Here is a 17,372-nt window from a genome sequence, read left to right on the forward strand (position 1 = left end):
ATTTTAGTCATTTATTTCCAGGGGTAATCTGTAGTTCATCACTAATTCGAGGAAATATGTACAATCTCATGAATCCTGGAAGCTGTAAAATGGAGGTGGGGTGGAGTGAGTAGAAGACAAAGGCCTGCACACCATTAATGAGGAAAACTTGTAATTTTCCTGGATTTTGCCAAGACTTGACTGTTTCAAACTCTCTGCAATGTGTTTGATATATCAAGCAGGAATATAATAAACAGTCCACCAGGGGAGCCAAGGCAGATCATAACATCATATACATGGCATTTATAGAACATAGACTTTCTTTAAATTCTTCACAAACAGCATTCAGGTGGGCAATGCTTGACTGTTAAGATTATGACCATGCGTAGAACAATAAAAAAATATTTTTACCAGTGACTATATTTTAAGTCATATCCCCAAAACCTTGACTAAAGCATTGTCTGACATATTTAAAGAGTTAGTGAAAGCAGAGTTTGAATGAAAATATACAATATCTGTTCCTTCCTGAGGGTAAAATTCACAAAATGGTTTAAAGAAATCTATGCAAACATCCCTGAGAATGATATCCTAGGACAAGACCCAGACAACATCCCATAGTTATGCCCATTTCCCCACACACACACTTTATAAAATTTTAAGTATTCCAGAACTTTAAAGCCTATGATAAGTAAACATGAAGGTCCAGCAATAGCAGGTGCCTTGTAAACATATTAAATGCCGTGGAAATTACTGAAAGATTTTGCTCATGTGTGCCAATGGATTCTTCTACCATACCAAATCATTTGGATAACTGAAGAGAGAAAGAAATGCATTTTATTTTTCCAGGTAGTGTTTTTGAAGGGGTGTTCTCCACACCATCCAAGTTCTAGAGATACATAAGCCCATCAACAGTGGTGAGGGAAGGTGAGTGGAGGGCCAAGTAAGCCATGTTTTGAGTTCTCCAAATGTACTTGAATCAGTGCAGGTTTGCTTTTATCTACTTTACAGTCTGGAAAACTTCTCCCACTTAAACTGTCACTGCACTACAAAGGCTATTCTGGTATAAGTTACAAGATCCAGACCTCAAATGCACGTATGTAAAAAGGAGAATAAATCTTATGAGTCCTAATTGTTTTTACTGCTAAACTATTAGAGCACATATAAGGAATTTGCTTTGTGGTCTTTGTGTGACTGCTAAACAGAGACTGCCAGGTAAACAATTGTAATTAACAAAGGCTTTTCCACTTCATTGTGTTAACATTTCAATTTGTCCTTACCACTCAGTACAAAACTCTTAAAACCACGTCAGTAGTCAGTAATTTCTTAATTATCAGAAGGACATTTATTAGTTTTCAGAGTCGTGAGTTTCAGTTTTAGTTTTTCCAGTTTAATCCGTATTGATCCCCACAGTGTGCACAACACACTACGCAATCGTGACAGTAAAGTATGAGTGACTTTTGCAAAACTGAAACGCTCTGAAGTCTGAATGCATGCTTTTCCCTGAAAAGCTCGTATTAAACCAATGGCCTTCTAAAAATCTATTTTAAAATCAGACAATTAATGACTGTGATGGTTACTGTTAGGAATATATCTCAAGTGGATTCCTTTGATCTTGAAGCAGTTTAGCCACACAGGTATCAATACCACATTAGATAGGTCAATGTTTTTTCCCCAATTTTCACAGACAAGAGAGAGAGACACACATTGAGAGGCTGATAGATTCAACTTGATGACTGAATTCCAAACAGTAGAAACTCAAATCTTCCTTCTCAATCCTTGTTACTTTTCCAATAAATCCAAGTTGCCTTTGTAGTCAGATTTTGACTGTTTGTTTTAGTACATATAATGACGTGACAACCATTGGATGATTGTCTGATTCCCTCTATCCTATACACAGAAAGAGAGTAATACACACATTTTTACTCACTATGTTCTCTGTGTCTCCTAAGGCTTGAAGAAACTTTAAGTCCTGATTCTTCTACCAGACTGAACTATCAACAGGGTACATTTCATATTCAGGCTGTTGTTATAGCTTATTACACATACTATTCTGCCATTCTCGACTTTATGGTACACAAAGCATTGCATTTTATATATCTTTGAAAGCCTCACCAAACATGGTATAGTTTCCAGAACACTGTAGGCTACATCTATGTCTGTATCTATTACATATATGTGTATGTACATAGACACATATGAAAGATGTTGACTTTTGAGAGATCTGAGTTTTAGAAAGAAGACACATGCTACTGATTCCAGTCTGTACTAAGATAAGGAGGTATACGAGTTATTGACCCTCACTTGACTCAATCTCTGGCTGATGTATGATAAAAGTCCATCTGAAAAATAAGATTTCTAACAAAAGTCATCTTTCTAGAGGATAAAGAAATATCAAAAGTCTGAAACATTTTCCTCAATGTAAAATTAGTATCAATGATAAAACCTTGAAAGCAAAGAGGGACCTCTAATTGACTCTCACAAGGTTTTTGGAAAATCTAGAAATAAAATAATATCTATTTAAATTTGTGAATAGTAGTTTTCACGGCAAAAGCTGACTTGCTTTCTCCTCATTACCCACCCCCAGTCTTCTTATTTAATTCAGATTCCTTTACTTTATTGGCTTGGCCATTAAAGCATAACTAAAAGGAAAACAAAGTTTCTTGCTTTCCAAAAGTATTTTCGAGTGTTGGTTTCCCTTCTGGCTTCACATTAATTTGAGGTAATTACATAAGTTGTTGACAAATAAACATTCAAGAAATTTTTATGAAGGATAACCTTGGCAAACCACAATAGCCTTTAAACTTTGCTTTAAATTAAAATTCTAGCAGTTTATTATGTTACTTTGTGCCAGGATAAGGCTATAAACTGCTCTCATATTCAAAAGAATGTTTCCATTTAAAATTTACATTTACAAGTCTAATATGATGTTCCGGCTCATTCTCTTCACAGAAAATCTACTGAGTTGTATAACTTTATTAGAAACCCAACTCACATTGTTTCTTGAATCAATTTAAGTTAGTCAACAGTTTTTTTACAATGAAATGTTGTAGGTAAATTAGAGATAATGATAGAATCTATAAGTTACTAAATAGTTTAATATAGACAGGTAATTTATTATGAAGGTAGTGTATCCAGTGATTCAATTTAAAATCAGCTTTGAATTTCATATTACTTTTTGATCACTTTAAGTAGATTGTTTGGAATATTCTGTCATGTCCAGTTTAATTTTAGAATATAATTTATAGAAGGTACCTAGAGAACTATATAAAGTACAATAAATACATATGTCATGTGGTTTCATCCACATGAGATGCCTAATCAGCTATGAGAAATATTATGGCCAATAAGTTCATTACATATTGTATGTAGAGGGTAATAAATTATAGGCCCGTTCTTTGAGAATGTAAATTGCAATCCTTAAAATTCTTGCGGAGTTTCAAAATTCTAAACTACGGGACATAGTTGACAATTTTAAGAAAAACTTAAATGCTTGGAAATTGTTTTGGCAACTGATTTACTTCATGAATCCTATCTAACCTGACAAATTTATACCCTGCATTTTTATGCTTAAATTATTTAAAATTTGAGCATTATGGATGATATGTAATTCTCTTAGAAGATATATTCAGTCCCATAGATAATCATATGTTGGAAATAAAAAGAGGAAAATGTGATAACTAAATTGGCTTCAGTGGGAAAACTTAAACTGATTTCTGTGAGAACCATAATGACCTGAATTTTATTTATGACAAATTCTATAAGTGATACTTACAAAAAGGACTGAACCGAGAGGTAGACTTTGAACTACTCCAGGGGACCGCAAGCATCTCTATTGAAGTCTTCATAGTATTATTTACTGGATCACCTAAGGAGGGGCAAGTGTTTACAAACCTTTTATAATCTTCTATTTTACCTTTAACAAAAACACAACAGAAAGCGCTACCAGCTGTGTATATATGTTTTTATGAACACAGAGAACACACAGACACACAGAGGCACACACACACAAGTATGTACACTGGGGAAGATTTCCCAAGGTTGGGAAGTAGCACGGATATGCCATTGAAACTGAAATGAAACCAAACATGTCTGGTCTGCTTAGTGGTGAGTAAACTACCATGGCTGATTTTAAATGAAATAGAAGATACAAAAAATGTTTAAAACTGGCATATATCATAAGTATGTATGGTGATGGATCTTAACTAGACTTATTGTGGTGATCATTTTGCACTATATACAAATATCAAATCATTATGTTGCAACCTGAAACTAATATAATGTTATATGTCAACTACACCTCAATAAATAGATTGATAAATAGAAGAAAACTGGTACATATACAATCTGTGGAAAAATGTAGACTGATATCTGCTGCTTGCTAGTTCCGTACATGTACAAATATAATAAAAACTAGCATTAATTATTAATGTATGATAGATACAGGGAAACATTATTTTCTCTATTTTAACAGATGAGAAAACTGATACTTACAGACAGTATCTAACTTGCTTATGACCACACAGTTATGTATAAGTAGCAAACTCATGATTTGAATACAAATCTAATTTCAAGGTAATATCTCCAGTGCTTCACGGCTTGGTTTTCTGGGTTACATAAGGTAACATTCGTAAAATGCCAAATATAGTGCCTGAAATACAGTAGCTATTAAATACCAGCTATAGTATTTAAGCTTTATTAACAATTAGCACCTACCCTTTGGAAGATTCTGGGCAGTTAAATAAGAAATCATTTTGCATATATCTTATTCTCCACTTCAACTCCATATAAGCTGATTATAATCCTATAGATACTTATGAATATAATACAAAATGAGGAAGAGTGTAATAAGCTTTACCTCTGTCGTATGTAGCCTAATACTCTGTTTCTGATAGTGACAATAGTTGCAGTAGAGCTTGTTCTTCAGTTTCCTATTGCCAGCCTCAACGAATAGGAATTTACTTATGGTAATCATCCCAAATTCCATTATTTATTAATTATATTTTCATGATATATTAATGAATTTAGATTCTTCCAGAATCCTTGTCAATGTCTACCAAATATTTTTGGGTGGTCAAGGTGTGGTTGGAAGGAGGGGAGTTCTTAGGAGATCAAATCATTCCTAGCCATATTGTAAACATCATCATAAATTTAAAACTATCTCTTTTATTCAACATTTCTTCTAAAATATATACTCCAGTCCTATTTTGTCCCAAATATTGTGCAAAACATTGAAAATACAGTAGTGTGTAAAGAATCCACTGTGCCTTGCTAGCATATCATTTAGAGCTTTTACTGAAATTCAGACAATAGAAGCTTCAAATACAATAATGTATGGTAAGTGCTTTGATAAGGAAAAAATAGAGTGCTGTGAGATGAAATCCAATGAAATCTTGCCCAGTCTAAGACAGTCAGAGACATGTCCCCAGAGAGAATGAGGTTAAGGCTGAGAACTGCTACAAATTGTAAACTGTGATCCCTTTTCAGTTTTTCTCAATCGCAATGAAAACCTTTCCTACCCACCAAGTCATACTTGATAGAAATGTTATAGACATTGACTATATTCTGACATTGGAACTTTTGGTCCAGAACCTAATGAAACAAGTAGTGTTAAGCAATTAAATAAGGTATAAAATGAGCGAATGTGGTAGCTCCCCAAAAATGCATTTTAAGTGGGTATATATATTCAACTGCTCTTATACTTACTGCAGGAGGACAGAGCTAGACAATTTGACTTGCCTGCTGTGCATGTGTGTGTGTGTGTGTGTGTGTTCATAATTTTATAATCATCCCAAAGAGGCATTATATGGTCTCTTGCTTAATATTTCATAGAATGAGACCACACTACAAACATGGTAGCTTGTGATACTCTGAATCTAAGGAGATAGAGTAAAATTTCAGAAAATCTGAAGGAAATAATAGGGACTTCCCTGGTGGGCCAGTGGCTAAGACTTTGCACTCCCAATGCAGAGGGCCCAGGTTCAATCCCTGATCAGGGAACTAGATCCTGCATGCTGCAACTAAAGATCCCGCATGCAAAATTAAATAAATAAATAAAAGATCCTGCACACAGCAATGAAGATCCCTTGTGCTGCAACTAAGACCCAGTGCAGCCAAATAAATAAATCTTTAAAATAAATAAATAACAAAAATAATTAACAGAGAAACACGAATTACATAAAATAAAAATGTTAACTAGACTTATTGTGATTATTTCACACTGTATACAAATATTGAATCGTGTTGTATACCTGAAACTAATATTAATGTTATATGTCAATTATAGTTCAATTTAAAAATTTAGTTCTTCTGTAAAGCAGGGGTTCCCTAACCCCTGGGCCATGGACCGGTACTGGTCCGTGGCCTGTTAGGAACCGGGCAGCACAGCAGGAGGTGAGCAGCAAGTGAGCAAAGCTACATCTGCCACTCCCCATCACTCACAGTACCACCTGAACCTTCCCCCACCCTCCCCACCACTGGTCCGTAGAAAAGAAATTGTCTTCCACGAAACCAGTCCCTGGTGTCAAAAAGGTTGGGGACCACTGCTGTAAAGAATAAAATAGAAAAGAGTACAATTGCATGTAAATCTCTAATATTAGCTAATATTTATAGATTGCTTACATGTGGGAGGATCTTGTCTCAGTGATATACATGTTTTGAATCTCAAAACAATAATCTTCATTTTACCATTATGTATATTCATTTTACAGATGAGGAAATTGAGGTATATTGAGTGAGGCAATTTTAGTATACAGTTGATCCTTGAACAACGTGGGTTTGAACTGCATGGATCCAGTTATATGTCGAACTTTTTGAGTAGTAACTAGTAGAGTGCTGCACAATCCATGGTTGGTTGAGTCCTCAGATGAAGAGCTGTGGATACAGAGGAACTATGTGTAGGAGGGCCAACTGTAAGTTATACACGAATTTTTGACTGTACTGAGGGTTGGTGCCCCTGACCCCTGGAGTTGTTCAAGGATCAACTATTTATCCACATATTCCTTGGTATTCCTTCCTTCAAGACATGAAATCTAACTCTCTTCTCTTGAGTGTGGGCTGGACTTGGTGCCTTGCTTATTAGGTATAGAATGTGGTTAAAATGCAGTGTGTGATTTATAAGACTCTTTCATACAAGACACTGTTGCTTCCACTTTGATCTGTCTGTCAGATCACTTGCTCTAAGGGAAGCCACCTACCATGGTGTAAGATTCCCCAAGCAGCCCTGAGAAGAGGCCCATGTGGTGAGTAACTAAGGCCTCTAGCCAACAGATAGCCAAGAACTAAGGCCTTCTGCCAACAGCCATGAGTGTGAACTTGGAAAAGAATTCTCTGGCCCCAGTCAAGCGTTCAGATAAGGGCAACCTTGACTAACACCTTGACTGCAATTATGAAGAAACCCTCAACCAGACCCACAGAAAATGTGAGATAATAAATGTTTATTATTTTAAGCCATTAAATTTGGGGTTAATTTGTTACACAGCAATAGATATGGGGAGTTAATTTTCTTGTCTAAGTGGAGTACTTGAAAATTAAATTCAGGAAGTATGGCTTCAGAGCTGAAGCTCTACATATAGAATGGTGATAGTGATGGCAGTCATTTATGACATTCTGCCATGTACTAACAACTCTCCTCACACTTAGCATAACACCAATCAGTTGATCATTTATTTTACTCAGGCTCAGATGGGTTATGTTCCTTGTTCAAAGTCATTGTGCTACCAAGGTGGAGAAAACAAAGAACAATAAGGATTAATTTAGGGCTATAAAACTGTTAGGAAAAGAAAATGGGATTTGATACCGAGACTTTAATACTATTTTATATTCACACTATCTACCTATAGGAAAATCGAAAATTAGGTAAGGTAATACTTGAAATCATTTTATAACATAATTTTTACAAATATAGGATTGAAGATGTTACTACTACTGCTAATAATACTTAAATGAATATATTTAAATAAGAAATTAATGAGTAGATATGTACCAGATGACAGAGAAAGGTGAAATGTCATCTTTTTTACATAGTCTTATTGGAGATGAGCAAACGTTTTCTGTAAAGTTTTAGATAGTAAATATTTTAGGTTTTGAGGGCAATAAAAATTCAGTTATAACTGTAAAACACAGCCATTGCAGTATAAAACCAGCCATAAATAGTACATCAGTAAATGGTATGGTTTTGTTCTAATAAAACTTTATTTATAATAACAGGTGGTGGGCTGCATTTAGTCTATGAGTCATAATTGGCTGATCCCTTGTCAAATATAAAGTATTTGATATAAAAGAAATAAATATCTCTGATGTATTTTAGTTTATAGTCATTTTAGCCTACATTATTTCCATTCCCAATCTTAGACAACAGAGAGAGTACCAAAATTAACAAACAGGATTTAGTTATACTCCCTGATCACAAATAAAAACAGACAAGACCAAAACTGAGTTTTTCTAGGGGGAGAAATGAGAACAAATCAGAATAGGGCTGAAGACATCCCAGAGAAGATTATCATGACAGTAAATGTGGTCAAAGTGCTGGATTTAGAGTGGGAAGATTACATCAGCTGTTATCTTAGTCCATTTGGGATGCTATAATGGAATACTGTTTGCAGTGTGATGTATAAACAAGAGAAAAATTTTTTCTCGCAGTGCTAGAGGCTGAGAAAACCAAGATCAAGGCACTAGCAAATTCTGTGTCTGGTAAGAACCTTCTTCCTGGTTTATAGATGCCCTTCTTCTCTTTGAAGAAGGAGCAAGGGAGCTCTCTTGGGCCTCTTTTATAAGGGCACTAATTCTATTCATGAGGGTGGAGCCCTCATGATCTAATTACCTCCCCAAGGCCCCATTTTCTAATACCGCCACAATGGGGAGTAAATTTCAACATATGAGTTTTGGAGAGACTCAAATATTCAGCCTATAGCATTCTAGCCCTTTCCTGCCACTAAATCCATGCCTTTCTCACATGCAAAATATGTTCATTCCATCCCAACATTCTCAAAATTCTTAACTTGCTTAAGCATCAACTTTAAAAGTCTAAAGTGCATGGTGTCATCTAAATGTCATCTATGGGTAAGAAATGAGGTATGATTTATCCTGAGGCAAAATTTCTCTCCAGCTATGAACCTGTGAAACCAAACAACTTATGGGCTTCTAAAATTCAATGGTAGGACTGGCATAAGATAGATATTCGCATTCCAAAAGGGAGAAATAGGAAGGAAGAAAAGAGTGACAGGTCCAACGTAACTTCAAAGCCTAATTGGGCAAATTCCATGAGACCTCTAAAATTCGGTAATAATCCTCTTTGGCTTGATGCTCTTTGGCCTTCCGTACCCACTGGGGTGTCAAAGACTCCCAACAATTTGGAGGGATGTTGCCCACACTGTGACTCTTTGCCAGGGCCCCATCTATGCCATGGTTCCACTGCACTGACTGTAAACCACTCTGCAACTCTTGATGGGGTCACAGGCATGAGACACCTAGGCAGGGACATCCTGGACCACCTGCGCCAGAGGGGTGGCCTCAGCCATAGAAATAGTTTTTTCCTCTGGGCAGGTGGTGGGAGTGGCAGTCCTGATGACCTCTGAATCAGTTTCAGGGGGTCATTCTTCCCTTGTCTTGAAGAACATTCCCTGTCTTCTGGTGAGATGGCTGTCTAGGTCCATGGTTTATACCCACACTAATCTCCTTATCGAAAAGTCACCTGGCCATACCCTTAGTATTTTCTGAACATCCTTTCTCAATTTATTGCAGTATGGATAAGCTGAGAATTTTCCAACTCTGTAAGTTTTGGTTCCTTTTTACTTAGTAATTCCATCTTCAAATCATTTCTCTCTTTGAGCAGTTTATAATAAGCAGTTAGGAGGAACCAAGCCACTGCTTCAACACTTTGCTTAGAGTTCTTCTCAACTAAATATCCAATTTCATTGCCTTCCACAAAACAGTAGAACATGAACACAAATCAATCAAGTTCTTTACTACTTTATAACGAGGATCAGCTTTTCTCCAGTTTCCAGTAACACGTTTCTCATTTCCATCTGACACCTCAACAGAATGACCCTTACCAGCCATATTTCTACCAACATTCTATTCATGATGACTTAGGTATTCTCTAAGAAGTTGAGGCTTTCTCTCTAGCTCTCCTCTTTTCTTTCTCATTTGTCTCTAGAATCATCCTCAATGTCCATATTTCTAGCTTGCACTTCACAACTCTTCCAGCCTCTACCTGTTACCCAGTTCCAAAGCCGCTTCTACATTAGTTGGTATTTGTTACAGCAGCATCCCACTTCACAGTACCAATTTTTGTCTTAGTCTGTTCAGGCTGCTATAACAAAATATCATCAACTATATCGGGGTGACTTATAGATAGAAGATATTTCTCACAGTGCTGAAGGCTGTGAAGTCCAGGATCAAGGTGCTGGCAGATTCAGTGTTTAATGAGAACCAGCTTCCTGGTTCACAGACGGCCATCTTCTCTCTGTGCTCTCATGTAGATGGAGGGGGGAGCGTTTTATAAGGGCCCTGATCTCACTGATGAGGGATACAGACTCATGACCTAATTACCTCCCCATAACACCACTTCAAAATATGTCACACTGGGGATTATGTTTCAACAATATTTTTAAGGGGACACAGATACTCAGCCTATAACAGTGTTTATGCTACATTTACAAAGTGTACTATTAGGTGGCCATTAAAAAGAATATACTCATTTCTCATTATTCACAGGAGTTATGTTCTATAAAGTTGGTTCTGAATTAGCAAATACAGAAACATTGCTCCAAAAGGAATTACAGGGTTAGGTTCCATTTAGCCATAACATTTTTGTCAACTGATCAATAGATAACCTTGTTTTATGTGTGTTCTGTTTAAAGACATATTATTTAATATATATTTCTTAGAAGTAATTAATTTCATGGTACTGAAATAAAGTCAGAGCATTTGGGGGCCATGTGTGTTATATAGATTTGTTTACCAATGCTTTTATAAACAAGTCAATCTCATCAGCTTTAACAGTCTGCTCTTAACTCATCACCTGTATAACACTTAATAGGTATTTTTAAAAAAATCTTTCTACAGCCTCCTGATGTGAGAATCAGCCTTGTCTGCAAGTTTAACATTTTTCAAGCCATACCACCTTTTGAAACGTGCAAGTCAGTCAACACTAACAAAGAACTTTTAACATTTTCATGACCCTGGGTAAAGTGACTATAAATTTCTTTGGCTTTCAACTTCACAACAATGCTGTCCCCTGCACTTTTATTATTAGTCATCATCTCATGAATCCATAAATTTAGCTTCTTTTTCATTATTTCCATAGCTTCACCCCACATTGCAGATGTTACTTAGCACTTCTGGAGTGACCTCACATACAGGTATACAAATTTGCTTTTTCTTTCTCTGGATGTACCCTATTATTGATTCATTAGCATTGAACTCATGGTCCACAGCAGTATAAATCAAGCCTGAATGAAGTTTATCTAACATGTATCTTCTGTGTAAGACACAGCACTGACTGCTTGTGCTTACAAACCCTAGATAGCAGTTCATCACTATGCTTGAGGGTCATTTAAACAGTGAAATCATTGACAAAAGCGTACAAAGGCAAAATAAAAAAAATGTGCCATGTAGACCACAAGAAGAACATTTGTTTAAATACAAGAGCTAAAATAACAAGGCAGAATGTTACCTTGTTTGACCTCAGATGGAATGTGCACATCGGATGGCTCAAATTTTTCACTGTTCTGCACATGTCTGCAAATGACCATAAAGGCTCCAGAAGTATTGATTGGGGTTAAAAATAAATTTTGGCGAATAAGCAAATCCATAAATACAGAATCCATGAATAATGAGAATCAATCATATATACAAAGAAGAATATTACAGCATATTTTATTTGCTTGGATTCACTTTTGAAATATTTTATAAGCATTTGATACATGATGATAAACACCAAGTTTACAAGGATTTATGAGAATTCATTCTCTTAGTACACATACATATATGTACAGTGGAATGAATATGAAATTAATTATTGTCCACACTTGGTCACTGTTTATAACTTAGTGTGTTTACAAGTTTTAGTATACAATTATATTTTGCATAGTGGTAGATGGGTACAGAAAAGAGAAAATAAAGGATTCATCTGATTAACAATGGAAAGTTTATCTCTTTCTCTTCACCTTTGGTATGCACCTCTACTCTAACGAACACTCCCTTTACTCCTCTTATATTCTATACTCTTCATACCAATATAGAAAATGAAGAGAATAATAGAATGATATTAAGTATATAAACTTTGTTAATAAAAATTACCTGCTTTCCTACAATTTTAATAGCAAGGTAATGAATATATTAAAACGATAAAAAGTAGAAGAGACCAAAAAGGAAAAATATATGATTTTATATTGTTACTGAATTTTTTGTTTTATTTTCTGACTTAGTATCATTATACTTGGACAAGTGGCATACACTGACAAAGTAAGCTTACATGCAAGTGTTAATCTATATTTTATTTCAGCAAAAACATAGTCCATCACTTAAAATTTGTATATGTAAATTTGTCAACAACACTCTCTATGCTGAAGTCATACCAATGTGTGAGGTAAGAAGCCCTTTGAAGATAGGGACTGTCGTGCATTTCAGGTTTGTATCACCAACCTTCTACACAGTTGCCAGGTTTATAGTAGGACCTCAATAAATAGTCACTTTATTAAGTAAATATTAGTTGTTGAAAACGGAAGTATTCCAGTTTTTAAAGTTCATTCAAAAATATGTTTCTGACATATTAAAGAAAAAGTCCATTGGGTCTATGGCAGATTAGTGAAATGAAATGCTAACTATGGTAGTGAATGCAAACAAAGACTGTATGTATTCACAATGAATTAAGTGTTGCAGTGAAAAAAAAATTGCCTTCTTTCCACAAAGTTGGGACCATCTGTTTGATCATAATTATTAAGGAAATAAAGTGATTTCTGAGGTTCTATTGATAAACTTTAAGATATTGCTAGACTATTGGGTTGTGTGCAAGAGGATGGTGAGTTCATAGTTTTTTCTTACAACATTGGCAATCTTGCTATGTTAATTTCATGTGAACAATGTGGTCAAATAAAATAATTAGAATGACATAAGGAAAATGGTGTGTTAGTGAAGTGTTAGTACAGACATGCTGTAGAGTTTAGTTAAAAGACATAGCAAGAATTTCACCCATAAGTAGAGCCAGTGCAGATTTCTAAACCAAATCATAATATGTTCTATATGCTTAATATCTACAGACTGAACTATACAGCTGACTTCATTTTAATTAGGTTTTTTACTTCCTAGGTCATCAACACACATGCACACATGCACACACACACACACACACACACTCTTCTAGAATTCACATATATGGTGTATAGTAGTTTTGTCATCATTAGGCCATACAGAATAACTTCTCAGGTCTAGAGTTTTAAAAGATATAAAATTTTACTAATCAAAAAAAGAATGAAGATATTCATACTGAATTCTTAGTTGCATTACATTGTAAACAGAAAACCATATTTATTCTTAGTGCAATTGAAAGTGTATATCATTTTGAGGCTCACATTTTTTCTAGGAGTTCTCATTTCATATTCACTTTCAAAACAAATTAGAATGAATTATGGTATACATATAGTGGAATATTACATGGCAATAATAAAGAATGAATTATGGAAGTGACCACAAGGATGAATCTCACAGAAATTATATTTTGTAGAAAAATAAGGCACAAATGCCTATTTACTGTACATACAAAATAATTTTATTTAAGAACAGAAAAAAATAACTTTATAATGATAAAGTCAGAATAGTTATCTCTCCTGGGGATGCTGAGAGGAGTCAGGGCCTGGGTAGATATTAACAGGGATAAAACATGAGGGATACTTCTTGAGTGTTAGAAATGTTTTATGTCTGATCCCATTGTACCTGTAATACTAATGCACTTTATTCCTTTGTCCTCAATGGAAAAAATTTTCAAAAGTACTTACCACATAATAAATAAATATATATAATTTTTATTAGAGTATAGTTGATTTACAATGTTGTGTTAGTTGCAGGTGTACAGCAAAGTGAATCAGTTGTACATGTATTTATATACACTCTTTTTAAGGTAAGTTTTGATCCACCTCCTAGAGTAATGAAAATAAAAACAAAAACAAATGGGACCTAATTAAACTTCAAAGCTTTTGCACAGCAAAGGAAACCATAAACAAAATGAAAAGACAACCCTCAGAATGGGAGCCACATACTAAATATTAGCCATATTAGCTTAATTGATTTTAAATTCAATGGAGAGGGAATACATTTAAACATTTTACCTGTAAGATATAAAAAGTGGCTTCTGTCTATTCAAAACTATTTTTAAAGATATAAAATAATCTAACAATATATCACTTCTGAAAACATTTGTGTAAAATTTTTTAGATAAATGACACTTTGCTCTGAAATGTTTGTTATTTGATTTGATTTGAGCAAGCTGCTCATATATGCAAAAAGAAAACATTTGATATTGTATCAGATTATAGTGCATTAATCTGACAAACTTACATCAACTTAAAAAAATGGATTGTTAATACACTCTGTACTCAAGTGTGATGTATACAGGAATACTATATATAGTTATCCTGGATATCCATTATACAAACTTAAGTGATCCACTCTTATCACAGTCCATGTGAGTTGTGCCCCCTATAGTTATTCATTGCAGCATTTTAAATATTTTATGCATAGAGCGTAATCACATTATTTCCCATCAAAATCTTCATAATTAACAAAATTATCCAAACATGCTCTAATACTAATGTCTTCTTCACATTGAAAATGACCTCCCATTTAAAAAATTTTATCTTGTATATGTGAAAAATCTTAGGAGTTGCATAGGATCAGTTCTTACAAATAATTTTCATGTTATTAAAATCAAAACAAAACTACAACCTTCATACTGGTTTCCTACACGTATTGCAATGAGATTGTGGACCTAAATGAATATGAACCCAATTCCACTAAATCTTAAGTGTTTCCTCAACATAATAAATTCAGAAATAACTGTGGTTATTTTATGTTCATCTAGAATTAGATATTATAGAGAACTGAGGCTGTTTATCAGTACATACATTCAAATTTTAGATAAATGTAATGGACTCGCATTCAAGAAGGTTTATTGAGAATTAAGGAATTAGGAAATCCTTAGGAACACCTACAATGAGCAATGAAATGTACTATGTTAATTTGGAACATCAAAAATGCCAGTTATCTATAAATTAGTGAATAAACTCAATCACAGTTCAAAGGAAAATAATAAATGCAACAGGATAATAAAAGCTTTATTATGGAGATAGATATGGACTGAGGTTTGAATAAAGGAGATTATGTGAACTGGCAGACAGAAAATAAATGTGACAAATGACATTACCAAAGGCAAGGAGGCTGAGGGGAGCAAGGCACATTGGAAAACAGTGTGAGTGTTTGTGTCAAGAAGATCTGAAAATAAGCATGATGAGGAAATAAGTACAGATCCAGAAGGTCCTTGACTCTCAGCTAAAGAAATCTGACTATCCTGTAGGCAGTGCAGAACTATTGATTATGCAGTTCAAGGAGAACAGAATCAAAGTGAGGATTAAATCCAGAAAATACATGTGGAAATGTCTAGAATAAGGTTTGATTGTTGGTGAGGATCAAGCAGTTAACTAATGACAGAAATCTTACTTTATGTATTATACTTGTCTTTTATATTGTAGTTTAGATATCATACCAGTGATATTTGCATTCAAGAGGACAAAACTAGGAGTAATAAAAGTTCCCTAGAGGGACTTCCACTCCAGAAATGATCTTCCCTGTTCTTTTAATACTTCAGATCACTTTATAAACCTTTTATTTTCTAACAAAAATTAATAGCCATATATTTCCCCATTGAGGATTTTATTTACCATGTTACTCACAAAGAGAAAGCTCTCCAGAAAACCAATGTATTTTCAAGGTAATTTCTCAAGCCATGTTGCAAATATATGCAATTTGATATTGTCCATTATATTTGTGTGATCTCTATATAAAGTATGTTATTTCATCTAAATATATTTTTGTTCTCAAGTTTATTATTAACTAATGAAAATAGTAAATGGGTACAATTTCATTTTTGAGTCATATATTGGCTTAAAATTTTGGTGAGGGATTTAAAGCAGTGGTCTGGAAAAAGGTGGAAGCATTCAGAGCATAGGAGAGGAAGAAACAAAGAATAACAAAAGCATAGATAGGTGAATTGGGAATTTATATAGATAGAGGAAATCTTATTCAGCAACATGGGCCTAAGGGGGGAAAAGGGAGAATATTAAAAGTAAACATTTATAAAATAGAATTAAAAGCACAAAATGGCATGGAAAAAGTCAGCATTTTCTAAATCACTTAAAGTACATGTGCAAAATATATTTTGGAATGACATAAAGTAGACTTTAAGTATATGTAACTCAGAATATGACACTGTTTTAGATTGAAATGATACATATTAAAGTAGTTCAAAACATCTTGGTTAGTACTAAAGGGAGAATAAAGATATTGACACTGTTATAAGTTTAAAATCAAGCCAACATTTTAAGAAGTACTGCTTTTCCTTTGAAACCTGTTCTTTTTCCTGGCTACACTTTGCCACCAACAGTATCAAGTTAACAGTGAAAAATCCAATGTGGGTTTAATTAGAAAGCAAAAATATCAATCATTCTTAGATACTGTTCCACACTTCACTATGATATTTTCTGACATGGGCATTAAAATGAGCTTTCAGAAGAGTGAAACATGGGAGTAAATATAAGGTTTGCATGTAAAACAGAAGAAAAGCATTAACTAGGTTCTAGTCATTGTCTAGTTATTTGAGTATGTTAGTGAACTGTAGAAAAGGAGGACTGGATGTGAGGTGTTTCATAAGCAATCTGCACATCCATGTTAGAGCATCCATGTTTACAAAGTTAGTCTGAAGAAATTGACTCAGATCTACTTGAGTTCCTGTGGATGTGAGGTGTGAGGAGTAGGTGCAGGTCTGCCTTCAGAATCTAAGACCTGGCACTCAGTTCAGCCCACCTGGCCCTATGACCCTTGATCGCACAGGGCCCCCCTTCAAATGCCTGATGACCCTCGGCTATCAGTTCATACTGGAGAGATAGACAATGAAAAGATAACTTGAAAATATGCTCACATGGAGAAATGTCATCTATTAGTTGGCTACTCTCTGCCCTTTCCTTGAAGTTCTCAAACTTTTTTAGATAGCATCTTAATAGATATAATTTGTGAAATATAATAACTTTTCTAATTTCTCTGAATATACTCAAAGACTTTTGATTTCTTTTTTCAATTTTTAGATTACTTTCATTAATTATTGCTTCCTGTAGGGATGGATTTTC

Source organism: Lagenorhynchus albirostris, chromosome 4 (assembly GCF_949774975.1).
Source record: "Lagenorhynchus albirostris chromosome 4, mLagAlb1.1, whole genome shotgun sequence".
Lineage (NCBI taxonomy): Eukaryota > Metazoa > Chordata > Mammalia > Artiodactyla > Delphinidae > Lagenorhynchus > Lagenorhynchus albirostris.